This window comes from Platichthys flesus, unplaced genomic scaffold (assembly GCF_949316205.1).
Source record: "Platichthys flesus unplaced genomic scaffold, fPlaFle2.1 scaffold_43, whole genome shotgun sequence".
Classification (NCBI taxonomy): Eukaryota; Metazoa; Chordata; class Actinopteri; order Pleuronectiformes; family Pleuronectidae; genus Platichthys; species Platichthys flesus.
In genome coordinates this window covers 69,033-78,127 of record NW_026910026.1, presented here as the reverse complement: position 1 = coordinate 78,127, position 9,095 = coordinate 69,033, and the positions used below count along the sequence as shown (strand labels likewise).

The 9,095-nt window shown below is 45.5% G+C and overlaps 1 long non-coding RNA gene across 1 annotated transcript; it reads left to right on the top strand.

The window, feature by feature from the left end:
- Window positions 1-4,155: 4,155 nt before the first annotated feature.
- On the top strand, window positions 4,156-6,508 carry LOC133950585 (uncharacterized). The gene is made up of 3 exons (XR_009920385.1): window positions 4,156-4,720; window positions 5,380-5,455; window positions 6,242-6,508. It is a non-coding gene; the product is annotated as an uncharacterized LOC133950585 (long non-coding RNA).
- The last annotated feature ends 2,587 nt before the right edge of the window (window positions 6,509-9,095 follow it).

Here is a 9,095-nt window from a genome sequence, read left to right as displayed (position 1 = left end):
CTAACCCTAACCCTAACCCTAACCCTAACCCTAACCCTAACCCTAACCCTAACCCTAACCCTAACCCTAACCCTAACCCTAACCCTAACCCTAACCCTAACCCTAACCCTAACCCTAACCCTAACCCTAACCCTAACCCTAACCCTAACCCTAACCCTAACCCTAACCCTAACCCTAACCCTAACCCTAACCCTAACCCTAACCCTAACCCTAACCCTAACCCTAACCCTAACCCTAACCCTAACCCTAACCCTAACCCTAACCCTAACCCTAACCCTAACCCTAACCCTAACCCTAACCCTAACCCTAACCCTAACCCTAACCCTAACCCTAACCCTAACCCTAACCCTAACCCTAACCCTAACCCTAACCCTAACCCTAACCCTAACCCTAACCCTAACCCTAACCCTAACCCTAACCCTAACCCTAACCCTAACCCTAACCCTAACCCTAACCCTAACCCTAACCCTAACCCTAACCCTAACCCTAACCCTAACCCTAACCCTAACCCTAACCCTAACCCTAACCCTAACCCTAACCCTAACCCTAACCCTAACCCTAACCCTAACCCTAACCCTAACCCTAACCCTAACCCTAACCCTAACCCTAACCCTAACCCTAACCCTAACCCTAACCCTAACCCTAACCCTAACCCTAACCCTAACCCTAACCCTAACCCTAACCCTAACCCTAACCCTAACCCTAACCCTAACCCTAACCCTAACCCTAACCCTAACCCTAACCCTAACCCTAACCCTAACCCTAACCCTAACCCTAACCCTAACCCTAACCCTAACCCTAACCCTAACCCTAACCCTAACCCTAACCCTAACCCTAACCCTAACCCTAACCCTAACCCTAACCCTAACCCTAACCCTAACCCTAACCCTAACCCTAACCCTAACCCTAACCCTAACCCTAACCCTAACCCTAACCCTAACCCTAACCCTAACCCTAACCCTAACCCTAACCCTAACCCTAACCCTAACCCTAACCCTAACCCTAACCCTAACCCTAACCCTAACCCTAACCCTAACCCTAACCCTAACCCTAACCCTAACCCTAACCCTAACCCTAACCCTAACCCTAACCCTAACCCTAACCCTAACCCTAACCCTAACCCTAACCCTAACCCTAACCCTAACCCTAACCCTAACCCTAACCCTAACCCTAACCCTAACCCTAACCCTAACCCTAACCCTAACCCTAACCCTAACCCTAACCCTAACCCTAACCCTAACCCTAACCCTAACCCTAACCCAACCCCAACCCCAACCCTAACCCTAACCCTAACCCTAACCCTAACCCTAACCCTAACCCTAACCCTAACCCTAACCCTAACCCTAACCCTAACCCTAACCCTAACCCGGAACAGCCATGGGCCAACGATACGCCCCGTCATACGCTAATATTTACCTGAGCGAGTGGGAGCGAGAGGCATTAGCCAAGTGCACCCATAAACCCCTCACCTACCTCAGATTCTTAGATGACATTTTTGGAATATGGCAACACGACATTTCTTTATTTTCTGATTTCATTGACACATTGAATAGCCACCACCCGTCCATTAAGGTTAAGTACATCATAGATCCATTACAAGTTAATTTTTTAGATACAACTGTTTTTTTTGACCGGTCAAATAATTTGTCATACTCAAAACTACTTACCAAGGTTTACTTTAAAACAACAGACACACACGCCCTTCTTCATAAAACTAGCTACCATCCGAAACATACATTTAAAGGCATTATTAAATCACAAATCATCCGTTTTTATAGAATATCATCCCGTGTAATAGACCTGCATTCTTCCATTTCCATCCTGTTTTTTAGTCTCAGATCTAGGGGCTATTCTAAACGCTTCCTCCGCCAAATCAAGACCAGCACTTTGGCGTCTCTCGCTCCTACTCGTTCCATTCCCCGTATTGCTCCACCCCAGGTCCCGGTACCATTCATATCTACCTTCTCACACAAAATCAAAGGACTACATAACATCATCAAACAGAACTTCATCCATACTCAAACCCTACAGCCGGCTTTCAAAAATCACATCACCATATCAGCGTACAGGAAAAACAAAAACCTCCACAGTTTACTAATACGGTCTAAATATTCAGATAACAAACCACCAACACAAACCCAATACCACACACACTATAAGAACAGAAAATTTATCTCAAACCTTCACAGCAATACAGCATTTCCCACATTAGGCACATTTACACTCCACACCACCAACGTCATTTACATCATTACATGCACCACCTGCAATAAACATTATATCGGCGAAACAAAACATTCCATACTCACCCGACTAAAACAACACATATATAACATTGGGGAAGGCAAGTTGACCACCCCCCTCATTAACCACTTTCAGCTCCACTCCGTCAATAACCTCATAATTTCCGGTCTGGAATCTGAAGACCATTGGACCATTGGGCAGAGAAAGAGGGCCGAAAAATTATGGATTTTTAAGTTAGGCACAATCACGCCAGCAGGCCTCAACGATAACTAATCATACTCATAGGACACCCACCCGACAATCCGTTCAAAGTTCTCGCTCATGTAGTCTTCCTTCTCAGCTCCCCCGTTCGTTTTTCCCCCCCCCTTTTTTTGGTTTTTCTCCCCTCTATGGCTACCCATGCTGCCTGGGTCCACTCAGGCCCCCCAAGGCACCACTTTAACACACATGCCTCGGGGGGAATCGATCAAGGGTTCTTTGGACCAGGGGCGTCATCTCTGCCACTACGCTACTATTCATTTTACATTTTTGGTTTCATAAATCCCCATTTTCTATTCTATTCACTAATATATGATATTACAGTATTAAATAAAATCACTTTCATAGTTAAAATTAATCCCTAACCGCGTCCACCTAGTCTTTTATTTTACTTTTATTTATTTGTCCTTCCATAAATTATTCAGACAGAATGACGCCCATTATTACTCCAACCCAGGCAGCAACTTTATTTACCCTTTCTCTGTCCCGTGGTCCTTGCAGACGTGCTCTGCCTGGGGATCATACCCTGGTCCCCCGTTAGAGGGAGCGGAGCTCTTCCAACCTTGTCACCACTACTCAACAGATCAATAGGCCAGTGCAAACAAATCATAATCATGAACCCTGAATCCAAACCCAAACCCAACCCTAACCCAGCCCGTGCCATTGATCTGGACACACAATCCGTTTTAAAACTACTTAAAAATAAATGTAAGAACTACTGTACATACAAAAACCTAAAGAATAATCCCCCAACCAGTCTAAATACAGGGGTCTGGGCATTTTTTAGCTCTAATGGGGGAGTTTTTAGGGGGGTTGAACCCGGGTCCTCCACATGAGAGACCGGGAGCTATCCTGGTAGGCCACAGATGGTCTTAAACATTCAACCAGAATACAGAGTTTTCTCTCTAAAACCGTCCAGCCACCGCCCCCTAAGGGAACCAATCGACAGGGACAACAACTTTCCCTCCAAAATTCAAAAATACTGGAGGGAAACCCTACAAAATGGCCGACCCTCCTAGCCCTATCACATCAGATCCACCCACACATACATTTACTGATTGGTGGCTTGAGCCTTGGGGGAGGGGCACACTTCCCTTCCTCCAACACTTTATAACCACCCGAGCTGTTAGTCCTATTACACAATCCTCTGAAGAAGCAGAATCCCTGCGAAACGTCAGGATTTTAACACTACTTAACGGTACGTCAGCTTCGACTTTTTGATCTTTTAAAAACTCTGGTTTTAAGCAACCTTGCTTTTAAACTATTTTAAATTTGTTTATAATTATTAAAGTTAGTATTTTTGGATTGTCCTGGGGGGCTGCTACTATAGGCCTGGTTAAGTCTTAAAACATTTGACTCCTTTGTTTTTTTAAAAAAACTCTGGTTTTAAAGCAGCCTGGCTCTAAACCAGTGGGAGCCTTGTTTTTTCAAACTGAGGCTACAAATGTTTGTGGAAAACATCTGATAGTTATCGGCCTAGGCCTTTCCCCGGGTTTTTTTTTTTTTTAAACAGTTGACTCCCTCTCTAAAAACTCTGGTTTTAAAGCAGCCTGGCCTGGACCAGATGGGGTCTTGTTTGTTCTAAAAACTAACAGTTTTAAACACCTGAGGAAACACTACCTAGGCCGTCCTCCTGTTTTCCAACAGTAGACTCTGGCCTCAAACAAACAAAAAGGACGGTTTTTTCCTTTTTTGCACTTAAGATTACAAACCTCTTTTCTTGGGTTCCTCCTCCCGGCCGGGACGAGGACCCACATCAGAGACATATTTTTATATTTTCTTTTTAATCGTTTCTGGATAAAAAAATTTTTTTTAAAAAAAACTAACTATCTGGAAATCTCCCTCTCGCTCTTCTCTGCACTGAGACGTTTTTTTCGGAGTTCCCTTCTGTTATTAGGTGACCCACCTGGCTGCGGGACACCAAAGGCACCTGAAACCACATCCTTCTGGACTACTGCCTTAAAAACGCCACCCCAGCTCCACCTAGGGGGGACCCAGGAACAAGCAGTCAGCAGAGTACTACGGGACCTAGGAGACCTCCACCTACACCACCAGAGAGACCCACGTGGCAACAGGACACCAAGGCACCCAAACCTCACCCTACTGGACCACAGCCCAAACAACAGCCCAGCTCCAGCTAGGCGAGGCCTAGGCACAAGCTATCAAGCTACCACGCCATCTACGGGTCCAGGGAGATCTCCACCTACTAAACATCAGGGTAAGAGCTCCCTCCAGTGATTTTCCAAAATGTCTTTTAACAGAGTGAAGCCCGTACCGTCGAGTGGTTTAGGACACAGACCACAGCTCACACATGCACACACAAACACATCCCCACAACCCCTGATGTCTGTAGGCACGCACTTAGCATCATTATGCAAGCATGGCAAACCACGCAGGATAACAGGCATGGACACAACACCCACATACACTTTACATCAGGCACCAGACCCGGCAACCCGAACGGCGTCAAAACAAATATTCCAGCTAATACAGGCTGTACACCACAAACAGGTAACAGACTATGCAATTTCTAGCAACACTTTCCCACCCGGGATGATGCGCCAAGTAACCAGATTAACAGACTTCATCAAACCGGCTACACCATCAGACACCACACGTCATAAGGTTCGAAACAATACAGACAACTGGATGAGAACTAACATGGTGATACTACAGGAACATTACACAAATACAATACATACCCTCGGTCATACAGCACACAACCCCATAGCCTTTCAAATAGCTTCTGGATGGGCGAGGAAACGTTATGGCCAGAGACTCCGGCCAGATACCATAACAACAACAGAAGGTATTTTGAACAGGCATAGGCAACATAACAACAGCAATAACAATAATAAACCTTCTACCACAACAAAGACCAGGTTGGAGGGCTCCCTCTCCACCATCCCGGAACTATCGGATGAAGACGAATTCCCACCACTACCAGTCAGCAGTAAGTTACCCCCTACAATTCAACCTTATTTAATTCCACAGGCCCGGACACCACTTCTCCCCACCCCCACCCAGTGCCAGACAACACTGGATGGCATACAACCTCAACCCCAACGATTGAGACAGGACCGCCCATATCAGACCAGCAGACAGATGACACTTCCTGTACCCCAAACCAGGCCCCCCCTACAACCGACACTACCTGACCACCCCATACCCAAACCACGACGTAGAATACTGAATGGACTACCGACCCACCCTAACCCTAACCCTTACCCTAACCCTAACCCTAACCCTAACCCTAACCCTAACCCTTACCCTAACCCTTACCCTAACCCTAACCCTAACCCTAACCACTACAAGGGCCCTCGACAAACCCCGAGGGCACCTGTACCTGTACTACCGACTTCCAGACTAACCCCTCCAGACCCAAACACCTCCACCCCTCCCACAGTGAGGGGCAAGAAAGTAGTCTCCTGGGGACCCGAACCGGTCTCCCAGGAGACAGGAGCTATCTTAAAACTATACCCCAAACTCTCCCCTATCGTACCGGCAGTGACTAGACGGAACTCCCTTACCACACGACTACCTCTAAGCTCCAGTACCTCCGACACACCGACTACCATTACAAAACGGACACAACAAATAGAAGCCCAAATCCATCAATTACCGGACACACACAACAATACCCTAGAACTCCAATCCATATCATTAAACACCCAGAATAACTCAAATGTCTCCACAATTAACCATGACACTATTTCCTCTTCCCCTTCTACACCCACAGGTGTTGCTGGTCCCCGGAATGGCGCAAAGGAACAGCGAGGAGCCCCGGTAACCACAACGGGAGGGTCATCAAACATGATGAGCGGGCAATTAAAGGCTAACAATGCCATTGAAACCGTATCTGAGACCTCCCTACCACCACTCCTCCTCGGAAGTCCACCTCCCACCGGTGCCATTCGGGGACCCAGCACACCTTCACTCCCCGACGATAGTCCCGCAGGACCCTCCTCCACCTCCTCCCCATTCAGCTTACCACTATACATTGCCACACCAGGTAATTATCACCCTACATCACACATTGCACGACACACCCGGAAACTCCAGGACTGGTCTTTCAAAGGCCGCAGACCAGTCCTGGTGTTGGGGGATTCAAACATCAACAGAATCCCCCCCCACAAAAACCCAGACTTACAACTTGACAGCTACCCGGGGGCCAACATGTACCACTTTTTAAAGATCTGTGAGAAAACTGTCCCCAACCCCAACACAAAAATAGTGGTCCTCTCCATTGGGATCAATAATAAAGACCAGGACCCCAGGCAGACTTCCTGCAAACAGCTAAAATCCCTTTACAAACAAGCTCAACTTGCCTTCCCTAATGCCGACATATACTTTCCTATCATAAACTTCTCAGACAATCTCAGCAATAAACAACAATACAATTTGAAATATATTAACAACACAATAGCCACCTACTTCCCGTTTTTAGCAGAGATCCCTCATGACACCTTTTTAACAGAAAAGGACAACATCCATTGGAAGCCGGCTACTGCCCAACTCATTTTCGATTATTGGTGTAAACAGTTAAATTTATAGTACCACCCAAACCCAAACCGGGCACAAACGCCACTTCAAACCCTGTGCCCCATACTGACTCTGTAGTCGACTTGGGGTGGAGCTCTACGGCAAATATTCTCAACTTATCCACATTATTTACTCCAACCTTAGATCAGATCCGGTTATTGGAAAGGGGTCTTTCATTCATCCCACGCCCGTTGCAGTTTGACTGGGAGGAATTTCATAGGGACTTACACCAATATAACAGAAGGTTAAAAATCATCAGTCATTTCTATGATAAACCGGACCACATCCAGACACCCTTCATTCACAAGTCTAATTGGGAACCCACCACGGCTCAATCACACATAGCCACAATAAACCTGTTGCAAAAGAACAAACAGGCCCTGCGTTACTACCGGCCCCCAGGGGACGTTGTAGACAACCTCTCGGGGCCGGAACGCAGGGCCTTAGAAGAACTTATCCAAAATCCTAATATCATCATTAAACCGGCGGACAAAGGTTCAAAAATAGTCATCATGGATAGACAGCAATATTTACTGGAGGCAAACAGACAACTCTCAAACACCACACATTATAAACCCATTCTGTCAGACCTACAAGGTCAAACTCAACCACTTCTTCGTAGCATTATACAATCTTTATATGACAATAAAACCATTAACCACAAGCAAAAAATCTACCTGTTTGGCCCCGACCAACCCCGCCCCCGACAGTTCTATCTTTTACCCAAAATCCACAAGGAACCCCCATCATGGACCATTCCCTATGAGGTTCCTCCCGGCAGACCAATAGTCTCAGATTGTAATAGTACATCATACCATATTTCAGAATACATCGAACACTTCCTAGGACCCCTTTCCAATAAACATCCAAGCTACATCAAGGACACTTATCATTTTATAGATACTATCCGGCCCATGGTTGTTCCAAATCAGTCTCATTTATTTACAATAGACATAGACAGTTTGTACACAAATATCAATACACAAATCGGTATCAAGGCTATCATATCCACTTTCAATAACAACCCCGACAACAATAGACCGGACAATGCAATTATTCAACTTCTTACCATCTGCCTCAACAATAACGACTTTTCATTCAATAACAAACAATTCCTGCAAATCCACGGAACAGCCATGGGCCAACGATACGCCCCGTCATACGCTAATATTTACCTGAGCGAGTGGGAGCGAGAGGCATTAGCCAAGTGCACCCATAAACCCCTCACCTACCTCAGATTCTTAGATGACATTTTTGGAATATGGCAACACGACATTTCTTTATTTTCTGATTTCATTGACACATTGAATAGCCACCACCCGTCCATTAAGGTTAAGTACATCATAGATCCATTACAAGTTAATTTTTTAGATACAACTGTTTTTTTTGACCGGTCAAATAATTTGTCATACTCAAAACTACTTACCAAGGTTTACTTTAAAACAACAGACACACACGCCCTTCTTCATAAAACTAGCTACCATCCGAAACATACATTTAAAGGCATTATTAAATCACAAATCATCCGTTTTTATAGAATATCATCCCGTGTAATAGACCTGCATTCTTCCATTTCCATCCTGTTTTTTAGTCTCAGATCTAGGGGCTATTCTAAACGCTTCCTCCGCCAAATCAAGACCAGCACTTTGGCGTCTCTCGCTCCTACTCGTTCCATTCCCCGTATTGCTCCACCCCAGGTCCCGGTACCATTCATATCTACCTTCTCACACAAAATCAAAGGACTACATAACATCATCAAACAGAACTTCATCCATACTCAAACCCTACAGCCGGCTTTCAAAAATCACATCACCATATCAGCGTACAGGAAAAACAAAAACCTCCACAGTTTACTAATACGGTCTAAATATTCAGATAACAAACCACCAACACAAACCCAATACCACACACACTATAAGAACAGAAAATTTATCTCAAACCTTCACAGCAATACAGCATTTCCCACATTAGGCACATTTACACTCCACACCACCAACGTCATTTACATCATTACATGCACCACCTGCAATAAACATTATATCGGCGAAACA